Source organism: Malania oleifera, chromosome 6 (assembly GCF_029873635.1).
Source record: "Malania oleifera isolate guangnan ecotype guangnan chromosome 6, ASM2987363v1, whole genome shotgun sequence".
Classification (NCBI taxonomy): domain Eukaryota; kingdom Viridiplantae; phylum Streptophyta; class Magnoliopsida; order Santalales; family Ximeniaceae; genus Malania; species Malania oleifera.
The window spans coordinates 83,496,453-83,512,843 of NC_080422.1; the positions used below are offsets into that span (position 1 = coordinate 83,496,453).

General features: G+C 36.0%; 1 non-coding gene across 1 annotated transcript; it reads left to right on the forward strand.

Moving 5' to 3' along the window:
- Nucleotides 1–15,143: 15,143 nt before the first annotated feature.
- On the forward strand, nt 15,144–15,251 carry LOC131159041 (small nucleolar RNA R71). Its single transcript, XR_009137656.1, has one exon. It is a non-coding gene; the product is annotated as a small nucleolar RNA R71 (small nucleolar RNA).
- The last annotated feature ends 1,140 nt before the right edge of the window (nt 15,252–16,391 follow it).

Here is a 16,391-nt window from a genome sequence, read left to right on the forward strand (position 1 = left end):
AATGAATTTGGGACATGGCCACTATATGGGTGGCCGTCGGTTCTTTCTAGAGTCGGGTGAGCATTTCAGCAAATTCTAGAGTTTGGGTTAAATGTTGGTTAGCAAATTTCGAGGACAAAATTTCTATGAGGGGAGGATGTAGTGATCCTACAAAAAAAAAAATTAAGTAATTAGTTAATTAGATAATAATATTTATGAATTAAATAATATAGTATAATATTATAATATATTAATATAATATAATATTATTTTATATATAAGGAAAACCTTCCTAAAGAATCGGGAAGGTTGATTTTTTGAGATCGAGAGACAAGCCCCCCCTTTACATATTTTCTTCTTCTTCATCTTCTCTCTCTCTCTCTCTCTCTCTCTCTCTCTCTCTCTCTCTCTCTCTCTCTCTCTCTCTCTCTCTCTCTCTCTCTCTTCTCTCTCTCTCTCTCTCTCTCTCTCTCTCTCTCTCTCTAAGTTTCTCGGCTAATTCTCGGCCGAATTGAAAAATGAACACCATTTCCAGGTCCTAAGTCCGTTTCTAAACATTTTAATCCAAGTGATTTCATTATTTGGACGTCGTAGGCACCACTCTAGGGCTAAGGTAAGGGGAATAGATTATGTCAGGTTTATTTTAAAATATTCTTGATTAAATTTGAATACGTGAATTTAATTAGATTTATGTTAATTAAAATATGCCCAATTTAAATTGAGTATGTGAAATTAAAAATATATCTATGTTCAAATTTACTTTAAAAATATGCCTGAGTTAAATTAAACTGCAGAAAATTGATTATATCAGATTTTGGGGAATATTTTTAAATTAAATTAAAGTGCAGGGATTTGATTATATAAGATTTTTGGGAATATTTTGGAATAAAATCAAACTGCAGGGATTTGATTATATCAGTTTTTTTTTGTTTTGGAATATAATGGAATTAAATTAAATAAGTGAAATTGATCATACCCGCGTTTTTATTTAAATTTACTGAATATATGTTTGTGAAAATTTCTCGAGTACTTTATGAAATTATAATTATTATATAAATTGTGTGGCATGAGAATGATTTATTATTTTTATTGTATAATTAACCTTTTTGGAATTTTTATTGTAATGATTCCAAAATAAATAAATAAATAAATAAATAAATAATTAATTAATTAATAATTAAATAATATAATATAATATTATAATATTATATATATATATATATATATATATATATTAAAACTTAAATGTTAATTTATGTGTAATCCCAAGAGGGGGGGTGAATTGGGTATTTAAAAATATCTTGGTACTTCAATCCTTAATTGAAAACCCAAACTTACAAGTACAAATTTGGATACACACCGATTTCAGTATATACAAGTCAATTGATTTAATCCGTGGATATCTCAATTAATTCAGTATTACCCAATTATTTTCATGTAATTTAGATATTCATATATATCAATATTTAACACATGCACAACAGATTTAATATGAATATAAGTGCGAAAATATAAAGAGAGATAAAGAGATAAAGCGTAGACACCAAATTTTTAACGAGGTTTGGCTAAACCCGGCCTACGTCCTCGCCTTGGGCAAAACCCCCAAGGATTGCACTAATCTGCTCCTTTAACTGGGACGGAGTTTCCCGTTACAAATCCGCTGCTTATAAGTGACACAACTTCCTCCTACTCCACTGCTTACAAGAGGCACAACTTCCTCCTACTTTGTTGCTTACATGAGACACAATTTCCTCCTTCCCGGTTCACAACTTGAACCGTCAATACAATAGATAGATGAAATTCCTGAACACTTAGATACTTCTAAACAAGCTAATGGGTATAATAAAAATTCCAAACACATATTCATATGATAAAACTTGAAGCTCAGTATGTATGAAACAATAAGATCGTTATGTGAATTATATGCTTCACAAATTTACCTTTTAAATCAATATCTCCCAAAAATGATTTTATAAATAAATGTTTTGGAAAAAAGTATGATTCGATTCCAGAATACTTTATGAAGGATTAGAAAATAAGATCCTTTCAAAGATAATCTTTAATAATACGCAAATCTATATTCTTACTACCAATAATTTTTCAAGTTGAATCTTTGAATAAATATACGACCTTGAATATTGCAAAGATTTAAACACTATGTTTCAAAAATAATATTCTTCAAGGATATGTATTTAGAGGTTCTTAGTATTTGCAAGCAAATAATTCCAATCTCTCAAAATGAATATTTAAGAATAAGTTTATGAGATGAAAAAATCTTTGAGTATTATGCAGATCTAAGTTCTTGCTATCAAATAACTCGTATGATTAAATCTTTAAATAAAAATGTAACTTTGAATATTTCAAAGATTTAAATAATATTTTTCAAATACTTTTTGCACCAATAAGATAGATCTCTTTGAATAAAAATACAATTTTGAATATCACAAAGATTCAAACTTTAGAAAGCTATTCCCAAAAGATTTTTCAAATAAAAAACTATGGGAAAATAAGTTTCTTACTCCCAAAAAGATTTTTCAATAAAGAATAATGGAGAAGATGATCGATTAATAAAAAATTTAAAGCTCAATAAACTATTTTTCCAAACCTCAAGATCAAACATGGATTTAGCAGAAGTTGCATGTGTATTTGCTCAAATCTTGAATATGCGAATGCCCAAGAGATGTGTAAGAATGTTCAAGTCTCTCAATATTATTCAAAAAGTGAGGCATTAAGGTTTTTAGATTAATTTTATAAGAGTTCCCAGTCTTAGATGGATTTCTAGTCGTTGGATCAATTTATTTAAAAGAAATTTCGCGCGTATCCGCACTGAATCGATGTTTTGCGCAAGCGACCTTCAGTGTTTTGGACATAACTTTTATTATATAACTCCAAATTAGACGTTCTTGGTGTCAATGGAAATATAGGAGTAAATTCCACAACTTTTATGTTGAACACAATTTAAGATAAGAAGTTATAAATTGAGAAAAATGCCCATCAATGTGACATAAGAAATATAAAGGGAATTTTTCTACTACGTACACCTTTCAGTGTTTTGACCATAACATTTTCTATATAACTCCAATTTGGACTTTCTTAGTATCAACAGAAAGCTAAGAAAAATTTCCATAATTTTCCTATTGAGCACCTTTTAAGATAAGAACTAATTGATCAATAAAATTGCTTATCTTTACTGTTCGGTCGACTGGCCGGTTGACTAACCCCTTTGTAAAAATTAATTTTTGCCTTCTTTTAACTTCAAAACCATTTTAAAGCATTTGTATAAGTTATAATTTTTATGAAAAAGGTTTTTCATGTTACTTGAAGGTCCTATGCTCAATATAAGGTCATATTTGAGCTCCAAATTTCATCATACGACATATGTAAATACATTTAATTTCTAAATACCCATTCTCATGAAGATCTTAGAGTTGATGCTTGCATCTTCCCTAACGACCTGCTAAATTAACTGGGGTTTTTATTTTATTTTATTTATGACAACAATTATTGTGGAATTCCATTGTTATGATATTTCCATATATCAAACTAACCATCCACCTAAGCAGCAAGAAGCTAAAATCACATAACCACCACCATATATAAGTATGTACAATACCAGAGAGCTACAGTGTTCCCAAACTATACATATATGACTATTTCCCAAAATATCCTCAACTGGGCTAGGGTTATACAGAAATACTCCCAAAAATACTCACTCTACTGACAAGGCAGTACTAAAGCCCCTCTACCTGCGAGCCTGATCTGCTCGCCTAGTTGGATCACCTGAAAAATATTAATTTAATGGGATGAGACGATGCTCAGTAAGACGAAATATGCTATTACTAGTGTATGGCAAATGAGTTACAATACTATGAAAATTTGTTTCTATATGATCATGTATAACTGAATCTATAAATACAGTTTAAATAATATAAACTACCACCTTTTTCTATGTTGCTTAACATATTTGTATTTTAGGTTTCTATACATAATACTTTTAATATATATACGTATATTCCCTGTTTCTGTGAAACTGTATATACAAAATAATAACTAAAACTTCCCTGGATGGATAATTGTATGTCATGATTTAACCCCTCATGACAGGGCTGTGCGGCCCATAGGCTGGATCTAACCTGGCTAGCCGACCAAGGTAAACCACTATACTCCATTAGTCTAATAAGCCCTCATCAACCCATATCTGATGGGGAGCCTATCCACACGTGGGCACGATCAACCTACCTACCACGTATTATCTAAATAGTGGTTGAACTCTATTCTGTATATAGCAATGGTACCGTGCTCTGTAAACTGTATCTGTAATGGTCCATCAGGGTTTGATACTATATAATACATCTCTATATACAACTATCTGTTTTACCATGATTCTGTAATAACTGTATTAACCATGACATTGTAGTAAACGGTAACTATATCAACTGTGTTTTTGAAATTAATTGTATATTTGTATGTCATGGTACTGTAAACTGTATAGTCATAGTATTCTATAATTGATATAAAACATATCCACTGTCTATATATTCTGTAAAACATAACTCTGAAAAATATTGTAAAGCATGTTTCTGTATTATATCTATATTCTCAAGCCACACAGAAATTTAAAACATACTATTCATAATTGATAAACTGTATAAAGTTCTGCTATGAATTATAATCTGGTAAAAATATACATTACATATTGAAAATCATTCTAGAACTGCCTAGCATAGTAGATTTCTCTTACCTGATTCCTGCTAAAAATCTTCTACTATGACAGGTCCTACACTCGTAGGATTCTCCACTCAACACCCTAAAAACCATATATCCCAAAACAAAATATCATTATTTCTACGTCTGCTGGAGAGCTAAATTTTGCTTAAAAGACCTTACCCTGAATCTAAGATGAAATTCAACTTCATCCCACCAACGATCCGCTCTAGAAGACTTGGAGAGGACTTCCCTAGGAGCATCGTGGTGGCCTCAAATCATCAATCCGACGACTAAAGGGGCCGGAATCGGAGAGGGAAGGGAGAGAAACCGAAGAGGAGAGAGAAAGTAAAGTTTTTGTTGAAAATTCTGCTTAAAATCCGAGTTTAACACTATTTATACACTGACCTTCGTCAACAAGTCACGTCATCTCGTCAACGAGGTCACGAAGAAGGTTTGTTGACAAACACCATCTCCTCGTCGACGAATTTCATAGTTTAGAAAATAGCCTCTTGGTATCTTCTCGTTAACGAAACTTGTCTTCGTTGACGAGGCCCTCTTGTACCCTCGTCGACGAATCCCCTGTATTTTTCGATGTGGACCTAATAAATTTTCTTGGGTCTTTGCATCCCAAAGTGCAACGTCATCGACAAAGTCAAATGTCTCCTTCTGTTACTATTTCCATTTCCCTCCCTCTTTATTATTTAAATACCATTATTATTCGGGTCATTTCATTTCATTCTTCTACACTTCTAGTTCCATGAATTGAGCCAAATGGTATGTTCTTTAGTTTCTTAAGGCTTCCATATCATGCTCATCATTTGTATCATCTATGCATGCTAAATAATAATCCTTCTAAAAAGGCTCAATGCACATATGAGATGATTGTGTTTATCATTATCAAAATGGGATTGGACTCAAAAAGTCAACACTAAATCTTTCCTGAAGAATTAGGAAAGGTCACTGAGATCTAGAGTCTTCCCCCCTCAAAATTTCTCATGCTCTCTCTCTCTCTCTCCTTTATCCAACTCTCTCTCTCTCTCTCTCCTCAATTTTTCTGCTAAATGTGCACCAATTAAAGAACGGAAAATATTCCTAGGTTCCAATTTCAGCCACCAACATTTAAATTGGGGAAATTTCATGGTTTGAGCGTCATAGGCATGACTCTTGGGATAATGTAAGAGGAACAAATTATGTCAGACATATTTTTAAATATTCTTTATTAAATCTGAATATGTGAATTTAATTATATTTATGTGATTTAAATATATGCCTAGGTTTGGGGATATTTTGGAATTAGATTAAAATGTGGGGATTTGATTATATTTTTATTTTTAAATATATTAGAAATTAAATTTAAATATGGGAACTGTATTGTACCCGCGTTTTTTTTTATAGAATTTATTAAGTATATATTTATAAGAATTTTTCAAGTAGTTTATGAAATTTTAATTATTATATAAATTTTATGACATGAGTTTAATTTATTTAAACCATAAATAAGCATGTTGAGATTTTTTTTATGATTATTATATTATGAAATATTAATTCAAATTGTGTGGCATGTGTATATACTGATTTTAAGAAAATTTTGTAAAAATTATAAAGTTATGATATGAGTACAAATGGTTGTGTGCCGATTATAGACGGTTGTGTGCTGAGTACAGATGGCTATGTGAAGGCTACAGATGACTGTGTGTCAATTATAGATAGTTGTGTGCCGAGTTATGAAATTATGGTTTTAAAAAAGTTATGAAATGACAAATTTTATACAATTTATGAAAATGTTACAATTTGACTATATGAAATGTATGTACTACATGGTAGTAGAACCCTGATGGACTAGTTCAGCTTGAAAGCACGGTACCATTGTTAGTATGATATAATAGCGCAACAACACTGCTCAACGAGTGTTGGTAATGGAAGTCAATTTGGCCTGTCAAGAGTAGAGTTACCCCCTAGAGTCTGGACTAGTTAGGTAGGAAAATCATACTACAGACCCGGTAAAGTTTGACTTAACTTGGTAGACCAATCAATGCTAAGTCCCGCCTTCGGACCACACAACCTGGTCATATGGGGCTATTACATGAAGAGATGTATGAATTTTTGGGGGAAAGTTTTCGTGTATGTATATTTATATATTTATGATGATTTACGTACATAAAGAAATTATTAAACCAATGTATGCTTTGAAAAAATTATGTATTCTCAGATATGTATATGTGTAGGTTCGGTTTTACGTGATTTGGCATTTAGAAATTTATTCTTAAAGGTTTATGTATACTGCACTAAAACTCATGTTGCCACACATTGATAATTATCTACTCCATCTTACTAAGAATTGTCTCACTCCAATAACTTTAAATATTTCAAGAAATCCAGGAAGTCGTTCTTAGCAAGCTTCGAGGTGGAGGAGACATAGATACTGTAGTCAGGGTAAGTAATTGTGAGACAGGGTTATGCTTTGTGTATTTTGGGATATATTAGGGATTTTTGGGGGAAATATGTGTGTATTCTGATGGAATTAGAACTCTGGTATTGTATTAGGGATTTTTATGTTTCCGCTGCTATGTCTTAATAGATATGGTATCAGATATGTATATATGATATATAGTACTCCGGGCCCCCGAGTTCGGTATGTTATAGTTATGGTTTTAGAGCCATCGCATGATGACGTCATTATATTTGCATAATGGAATATTATTTTGGGGGCATGACAATTGTGATGATATTAGAGCATATCTATAACAGTAGAATTTACAGGGTAGTTACAAAGATGGTATCAGAGCCTAGGTTGCTATGTTCTGCAGACTTTAGCAAATAATAATACAAGACTATAACAATAAATTCTTATGAGAGTTGGAAATGGGCAGATTCTTGAGTCTAGCAAGTCATTATTAGAAGTTAAAATAGGATCTTGGGTTTTGGTTTCACAACCTAGAGGCAGAAATCCATTGACAGTCATATGTGATTTTTCTAAGATGACGATTTCAAAAAAATTATCGCAAACCATTGACGATTTTTGTTTCTGAGCTGTGAGACTGGAACTTGAAAGGGGAAACTTGGACATCAAATTGTTTGTTGGTGTGAGGGAAGTTCCTAAGGGGAAAGTCTAAGTATTTTAGTATGAGGATATAGTGCATTTTATAGTTTCTTAGTTAGATAGTTGTACTAGTCACATTAAGATATTAGGACGCAAAAGTTGTTTCTGTAAATTTTCAGGATAGACCTCGGGAATAATAACGCAAATGTTAGAGGTAGTAGCCATATGGGGGCTTCCAATATGGGTGGTAGCGATTCAGATCAAGTCGTGCGTAGCATTGCTCAACAAGTCATGGTGGAAATAACATGGATATCCAAGGAACAGGGTTGTCCACTAGTTGACCTAGGCTGCACTATAGAGCAATTCACTCAAATGAATCCCCTAGCTTTTCTAGGAAGTGTTGGCCCAATCATTGTAGAGAATTAGGTACAAGAGATTGATAAGATTCTGGAAGTACTGCACTGCATTGATGAGCATAAAGTTCTCTGTGCCACATTCAAGTTGACGGGTGAGGCTAAGCGATGGTGACTAGCAGTGAAGCTATTAGAGGAAAAGAGGCCAGTACCTATCGCACTGACCTGGGGTCATTTTAAGGAGATCTTCTTCAATTGGTACTTTCCTACCTCTGTTAGGGATGCTAAGTTGAAGGAATTTTTGAGCCCAACCCACGGCCACATGACAGTGCAATAGTACGCCGCCAAGTTTGTGGAACTGTCTTGCTTTGCCCCATACAAGATTCCATATGAGTCTATAAAAGCACAAAGATTTGAGAAGGGCCTAAGATAAGAGATATATGAGCAAGTGGCAGTCTTGCAGGTATAGAATTTCTCAGAACTAGTGGATAAAGCCACCATAGTAGAGACGAGTCGGCAGAGGGGCACAGGGGTGCAGAGCCAGAGGAAGAAGCCCACACCTCTTGATTTTCAAGTAAGTACCAGTTAGGATTAGTGGAGGACAAACAATGTGGTCCAGTGGTAGGTAGTGGGACACCAAGTTCCTCAGGGTAATCTAGCACCCCCCTTTTGTCCTAGGTGTTACAAGATACATTCAGGGGAATGTCGAGGTAGAGCGATGATTTGTTATCGATGCAGGAGACCCAGCCACATGACACGAGACTGTCATGCGTCGCTGAGTAGTGAACCCACGTCCATTCAATTTCAAAGAGGTAATTAAGTACCCCAAGGCAACTACTAGAGGGGTACCGCCCGGAAGTGGGTTTATACACTAACAATGGGAGATGCAGAGAATACCAATGACGTAGCGACAGGTACCATTTTTATATTGTCATATAAAGTTGTTGCGTTGTTTGATTCAGGGGCGACTCATTCATTCATAGCATCCCTACGGCTCCGAAACTACAAATTGAGTTCCCAAAACCTAAATATCCAAGAACTATATTTCACTATAATTCCTACTACTACATATATACCGAAACAAAACTGAAATCAAACCCTTACCTTGGTTTTGGGTCAAAACCCAAAAATCCTCAAAACGAATTTTCGATCAAATAAAAACGTAGAACTTCTCCTCCTGATCCATGTGGTAACATCACATTGTTGATTCCGGCAACTGATGACCTGAAATCCTAAAAAGAAAGAGTGGGAGGATTCGAGTTTTAGAAAAAGAGAGAGAGAGAGAGAGAGAGAGAGAGAGAGAGAGAGAGAGAGAGAGAGAGAGAGAGAAAGAGAGAGAGTGAGTTTTAGCTTTCTTAGCAATGAAGCAACAAAATATCCTATTTATAAACCCTTGACTCAGTCTAATTCATCGATGAGATGGCACCTTTTTCGACAAATCATCCACACATTTCATCGACGAACTAGGTCCTTCGACGACAAACCCTATTCCGATATTTTACAACACATTTGGTATCTCTTCGTCGATTAGGCTTTGCATTTCGGCGATGAAAAGTATGAGGGCCTTCATTGATGAGAACAATGGCTTTGTCGACAAAACTTGCAAAATTTACCTTTTTACCCTTTCCCATTTAGCCAATCTACATATCTCGTGTTGGGTTCTTACAACCTCCCCTCCTTACAAAAAAGATGAAGCCTGCAAAATTTACCTTTTTACCCTTTCCCATTTAGTCAATCTACATATCTCATGTTGGGTTCTTACAACCTCCCCTCCTTACAAAAAATTTCATCCTCGAAATTTGTAATCTCTCATTTACCAACTCAACTACATACCCAAACATATACCTAACTCTAGGAAGAGCCGGCGGCCACCCACATAGTAGTCCCGTCCCAAATACATGTATACCCTCACTTATGGTGGGGGAATACCATGGTTACATACATACACTGTCTTGGGAGCTCACAATGTTACAAAACACTCTCAGAGACTAACCACAATCCATTACTACAATAGCATAATATTACATACATACATACATACCCATATCGATCCTGCTATCAAAACTACTATTAAGAGCAACTGCGGATATTTTCGATGTATTTCCGTCTCTAACTCCCAAGAATCTTCCTTAATCGTGTGATACCACCACAGTAACTTCACTAATGGTATCTCCTTGGTACACAACTTCTGAACGGGTATCTCCTCACACACCAAAACATCCCCAATCTCTAAAGATTCATAACTAATCACATGCGACGGATCCAACACGTACCTTCTCAACATGGATACATGGAAGACATCATGGATCCTCAAGAGCACTTGGGGTAGTGTAATCCTATAGGTCATCGGACCCACTTGTTCCAGTACCTCGAATGGTCTGATATACCTCAAGTTTAGCTTGCCCTTCTTCCCAAATCTCATCACCCCTTTCATTGGAGCGATTCTAAAAAATATCTTACCCCCAATCTCAAATTCCAACTCACGACAACGAACATTCGTGTAACCCTTCTGCCAACTCTGAACTGATTTAATCATATCCCTTATCAATATGACCTTCTCAAAAGCTTGCTATATGAGTTTAGGACCCAATATATGCCGTTCACCAACCACATTCTAGTACAAAGGAGACCGACACCACCAACCATACAATGCCTCGAACGGTACCATCTCGATACTAGCCTAGAAGCTGTTGTTATAGGCAAACTCCACTAATGGTAGAAACAAAATCCAACTACCACCAAAGTCTAATACACAAGCCCATAACATATGCTCCAAAATTTGTATCATCCTCTCTGACTGTCCATCAGTATGGGGATGAAACGCTGTACTGAAAGTAAGCTTCATCCCGAGTGCTTCCTGTAAGCTCTTCCAGAATCGACAAGTAAATCTCGGGTCTCGATCTAAAATAATGGATACCGGTATCCTGTGCATTCTAATTATCTCCTGCATGTACAAGTTTGCTAGCCTACTCAAACGGTAGCGAACCTTCATCGGTATAAAGTGAGTAGATTTAGTCAACTTGTCCATGATTACCCAGACGACATTCTACCCGTGTAGTGCTGATGGTAACCCGGTGACAAAGTCCATGGAAATATGCTCCCACTCCCACTCTGGAATACTCAATAGCTGTAACGGCCCTGCCAGCCTCTGATGTTTAGCCTTTACCTTCTGACACGTCAGACAGTGCTCCATAAATTGAGCAATCTTTCTTTGTATACGGTACATCCACCAACTCCATGCCAAGGCTTTCCAAATCCCATCTGATATGATGCTGACCCACTACTGTAGATACTGACCCATGCTCTAACTTTCGACTCAATGCATTAGCTACCACGTTAGCTTTCCCTAGGTGATAGCTAATGGTGCAATCATAGTCCTTGATTAGTTCCAGCCACTTCCTCTACCTCATGTTCAACTCCTTCCATGTGAAAAAAGTATTTGAAGCTTTTGTGGTCCATGAAGATCTCACACTATTCATCGTATAAGTAGTGTCTCCAGATCTTCAACGCATATATTACCACCACCAACTCCAGATCGTGTGTGGGGTAATTCTTCTCGTACTTTTTGAGTTGTCGAGAAGCATAAGCAATCACTTTTTCCTGTTGCATCAGCACACATACCAACCCCTTCAGCGATACGTCGTTGTAAATCACAAAAACAATGCCCCCAAATGGGATGGTTAAAATCGGAGCAATGACCAATCGGTGTTTCAACTCCTAGAAACTCTGCTCACACTCGTCAGTATAGTTAAATCTCATACCCTTCCTTGTCAACCATGTTGGAGGACCAGATAATTTAGAGAATCCCTCCACAAAATGTTGGTAATTTCCATCCAATCCTAGGAAACTCCGAACATCCTCTATGTTCTTCGGTTTAACCTAGTCAACAACTGCTTCTATCTTATCAGGAACAACATAAATGCCACCCTTTGACATGACATGGCCTAGAAATGTGATCTATTTCAACCAAAACTCACATTTCATCAGCTTAGCATATAGCTTCTTCTCCCGTAGAACTTGAAGTACCAACCTCAAATGGTTTTCATGCTCTTCTCAACTCTACGAATATACCAGAATATCATCGATGAACACCACTACAAACTGATCCAGATATTCATGGAAAGCCCTATTCATTAGGTCCATAAATACTTCTAGGGCGTTAGTCAACCTGAAAGGCATGACCAGAAACTCGTAGTGGCCGTATTTGGTTCGGAAGGTAGTTTTTGCAACATCCTCAATCCTAACTTTCACCTGATGATACTCTGACCGTAGATTTATCTTAGAAAAAGACCTGCATTCCCTACAGTTGGTCAAATAGATCATCTATACGAGACAACAGGTTTCAGTTCTTCACTGTTACCTTGTTGATCTCACAGTAATCAATGCACATTTACATCGACCCATCCTTCTTTTTCATGAACAATACTGCAACTCCCTAGAGTGAAACACCCTTATCCAGTAGTTCCTACAACTGCTCCTTCTACTCTCTACGTTCAACTAGAGCCATCAGATATGGAGCTTTATAGATCGGTGCCTTGCTTGGCAGCAGATCAATAACGAACTCTACCTCACGATCAAGAGGTTAACCGGGTAAGTCTTCCAGGAATACATCTAGAAATTCATTAACCACTCGGACATCTTCAAGTTTCAAATCATCCCGACGTGGTTCCTTCATGTAAGCTAGGTACCCCTGACCACCCTCCAAGAGTAACCTTCTCGCTTGTATAGCCGATAGAATCTATGGCATTGAACGCACATGTGATCTCACAAACTCATACTCCTGCTCCTCAGAAGGTCTGCCTCAACTATGGCAGCTTTATCCATCAGAATAGAAAACTCTCGAATCTATAGCATACCCACAAGCCTGCGAATGTCCATCCTTAGACCCTTCTCGAACCTTCGAGTCTTCTCATACTCTTTCGAAATCAAATACGGCGCGAAACAAGATAGCTTTATATATCTGAAAACATATCTCTACACCATCAGGGTTCCCTGAGTCAGGCTCAAGAACTCAGACTTCGCGTCACAAGTAGAAGCCAAGAAGTATCTCTCGAAAAATACCTCCTCGAAACGGCTCCAAGTCATATCAGATGGACCAGTTCTCTACTTCTTAAGTAGACCCACAGTTGTCCACCATCTTTCAGCCTCTCTTGCCAGTTGAAAAATAAAATAAAGAACTTTTTGTTAATCAATGTAGTGCAAAACTTCCAATATCTTCGGTCTTCTACACCCAGTTCTCTATTACTATCGGATCAAGTCTTACCATAAATGTTGGAGGGCGCATATGGGTGAACCTATCTATGGTACAACTCGAGAAAGTATGAGTGCTCACGTCTCCTAACACTATGCCCAATCTCCCACATAACCTGCCTCATCAAACCCTGTGGCAGAGAAGGAGACTCGTCACTCGAACTCCCCTCGGAACCACTATCTAAGTTGTTATCCTTGGGTTACATTTTGAAAATAGGACTGGAATTGGTTAGAATTCGTATGCCATATATAGTTAACACAATCATTGAAAGCTAATTACGTTAACTACTACTCTCACGGGTTCAGGTCTGTCCTACCACACCGACATGAAACTATTAATGGCTTATCATGATTTTACTGAAATCGTCATTCTAGGAAAAACACATAACACTGCCAATGAGTCCCCCCCCCCAACTAAAGTGGAACATTGTCCTCAATGTGAAAGCATAGGGGAAATAGAAAAACCGTGCACGAGAGAAGTAGGACATACCAGGGTGGAGAAGTACTGGAAAAGAAAAATTGAACTACAATAAAATGTACTTGAAAATTAACTAAAAATAAAATAAGGTAAAACAAAATGAAAAGAAAGGAAAGAAAAACATCACAGTTTTCTAGAAGAGGCTCTGGAGGAATTTCGTCTTGTGGGTGTAGGTTTATAAATTGAACTAGAGGGTCTCCAAATTTGAGCCGCCATAATGAATCAGTCTGCATACCTGCACGAACATCAGCCTCAAATGCATTAATAATCTTCAAAATACCCTACAATACATGTGTAGATTGACTTTCTTGTTTTAACAAGAAAGGATCTTTATTCAGCATATTTTATAGGAAATTTACTTCTTTACGAACTGGTTTTTGAGGAAAAATTGTTGGAACAGTTACCTTTAGTTCTTCAAAAGCATTAGCATTAAAAGTTTTACTTGGTTCCTTGAAAGTTAAACATTCACCATTCTACTCATCCTCTTTATCGGGTGTACCAATCATCTTACCACTGTGGGGATTTGCTTCAGCACTGAACTCCTTGATATTTATTCCAATCGGAAGTGATGGCTCCATGGCTACGAAGCTCTGAGGATAAGGTACCACAAACTTATTAGTATCAGCTTCCTCATTAGCTGACTACTTCACTTCTAGGCTCGTTTCCTCTAGTTTTTCTTTGACTTCATTTGTTTCAGTCGTAACTTTAGGTGTCGGGATAATTGATTGTTTGTCAATGAGCTTCTCAGGTTGGGAAACTTCTTTTCCCGCTTCTCAAAGTAATGGCGGCCTCTACTGTCTCAAGAGAAACATTTTGTATTTGTTGTTGTTGATGTTGGTATTCTTGAGGACTAGGCTAAGGTTCCACTAGAAATTCCTCTTTTTCTAAGATATCCAATTGTGTGCTTATTGCATTAATGGTGTTCCACAATTAATTTATGTCCTGAGTATACTGATTAATTTGAATTTGCATGAACTGCTAGAAGGCATCCTAAAGAGACATCCCCGGTGGAGCAGGAGTTGCATTAGATTGAAATCCTAATGGCGCACAGCTCTAAGAGATCTGTTGTGGTTGATACTGAGGCGGAAGAGTGTCTGGGTAATATGTTGGCTCATATTTATCTCCACCACTGATTGTGCTAATAGGTTGTACTGTCATGGGTGCCTAATTATATCGTGTATTCCATTGTGGGACACTTTCAGCTAGGTAATCAAAGAATAATAGTGCCTAATTCGGTTCCTTGTTGAAGAGTTCTCCATTGCACATGGTCTATACAAAGTACTTGCAATTAGGAGTAAGAGTTGTATAGAAACAATTAACTAACCTCCATAATTCAAACTTGTGATGTGGACAAGTACTTAGCTGATCCTTGAATCTCTCCCAGTAAGCTCAAAAAGTCTCGTCACCCTTCTGCATAAACTAAATGATCTGTTCGTGCAAAAATTAAGTTCTCTGTGAGGGACAAAACCTATGCAGAAATTCACGCTCCATATCAGCCCAATTAGAGATAGAATGAGGTTTCAAAGAATTAAACCACATTTGCACCCTATTCTTCAAAGAGGCAAGAAATAAATGCAATCTAGTAGGTTCATTAGTTCTAGCACGAGAAAAAAAAAAATATTGCAAGTCGACTCAAACTCTGTCAGGTGCCAATAAGGGCACTCAGATTCCGTCCTATAGAACTAGGGTAATAACGACTTCCTCCCGTGCTGTATCATGAAATTAAGCTCGTCATTGGGCAAAGTAGTGTAAGATGGTGTAGTGGTGTATTGAAGCTGCACAAAATCCATAAGCGTGCGTGGTGCACGTGCAGCCATAATTTTTTTCAAAGATCAATTCATTTTTTTTCTTTTTATTTTTCATGAGACTAATTAAAATGATGGTAAAAATACTAATTTGAAACTAAGACCGACATTCTCCGACAACGGCTCAAAAAACTTGATTCACTCTAAAAATGAGCAGCTCGGAAGCTATCCTAAATATAGGAGTTCTATCGTGTAATATACAGCACAAAGGCCAAATTGTCTACTCAAGGAATGCGATTTAACCTCAAATTTTACGTATTTCCAATCGAATAAAAAAGTTACTGAACACGGTTCAGATTCGGGTTTTTCAATATGGTTGAGATTTTCTTTTCACAAATTAAATAAGCATGCAATTTAAATTTTAATCCTAATACGCACTGAATTCAATAACGAAATATGAAAATCCTACGTCTAATCAAGCAAGAATTGAAACACGCATTTAAACTCCGGAATAAAAACTAAAAACGATAACTTTAATGCGTAATTAAAACACACAATTCTAAGAATGCAAACAATCACAAATTTAAGTAACAACTAATTTTAGTGCAATCAAGAACTTAAACAAAAATTCAAGACCTCAAGAACTAAACCATAAACAGAACACTAAAAAAAACAGACTTTAATAAAACTTAAACTAAACTAAACTCAAGCAAAATTTAAATCCTAAGAAATTTTTTTTTCTTTTTTTATTTTTCTCTTATTTTAATAAACTAAACCAAACTTTAAACAATTAAAAATTAACGCAAGTAAAAAAATTTAAATCTAATGCTAAGATTAAT